Raw genomic sequence first — 835 nt, 5'->3', positions numbered from 1 at the left:
GCTCGCGCTTGACTCGAGATTCTTCACTCACTGAATAGAAGTTGTCAAATATATTTCATTTTCAGTGGCCTTCTGTTTGTGTGTGCGAGGGAGGTCGACATGACCGAATCCCGGGTAAACCTATAATTTTGCAAAACATCCCTTTGACGTGACAATGTTAAACAAAACGACGGGCGCAATAGCCGAGTGGTTAAAGCGTTGGACTTTCAATCTGATGTTCCCGGGTTCGAATCACGGTGACGGCGACTGGTGGGTAAAGAGTGGAGATTTTTCCGATCTCCCAGGTCAACATATGTGCAGACCTGCTAGTGCCTGAACCTCCTTCTTGTGTATACGCACGCAGAAGATCAAATACACACGTTAAAGATCCTGTAACCCAAGTCATCGGCAAGGGGATGTTGATCGTGTAACAGAAAGAAGAAGAAGAAAAAAAGAAATAAAAAATAAACAACAACAACAAATTCAGACTCCTGGGGCGCAGGAGAGCTGATAAACACCCCCCATCCCCGCACCACTGCTCCCCCCCCAGCCCCCCCTCCGCCCCAAGCCCCCCACCCACACACTCCATTCCATTTCCGTCTCTTTATCACCCTTTCTTGTTAACCCCCTCACCTCCACCCCACACCATCCCCACACCGCCACACCCATCCCCCTTCCTCTCAGCTCAGCCGCGTCAGTTTTCCTGCCCCCTTGTGCGCCACCCAGCGAAACACACACAACACAGGTTGCGGACCCAGACGGTGAAACTTGCCTTCCTCTCCTCCGCTCCATAGGGATCAGATGGTGATGACGGCATTCTGAAATCGTGGACATTTTGTTTTGTTTTACTGGCGAA

The 835-nt window shown here is 50.5% G+C and overlaps 1 protein-coding gene across 1 annotated transcript in view; it reads left to right on the top strand.

Moving 5' to 3' along the window:
* Window positions 1–701: 701 nt before the first annotated feature.
* Window positions 702–835, top strand: part of LOC143275290 (uncharacterized) — a 12,492-nt gene continuing 12,358 nt past the window's right edge. Inside the window, exon 1 of the mRNA XM_076579280.1 lies at window positions 702–835. This exon is cut by the window's right edge and continues 128 nt beyond it. The gene's annotated coding sequence lies outside the window, so the exon portion shown is untranslated.

This window comes from Babylonia areolata, chromosome 30 (assembly GCF_041734735.1).
Source record: "Babylonia areolata isolate BAREFJ2019XMU chromosome 30, ASM4173473v1, whole genome shotgun sequence".
Classification (NCBI taxonomy): domain Eukaryota; kingdom Metazoa; phylum Mollusca; class Gastropoda; order Neogastropoda; family Buccinidae; genus Babylonia; species Babylonia areolata.
Note: the sequence above shows the minus strand (reverse complement) of the source record. Positions and strands in the feature narration are given on the sequence as shown.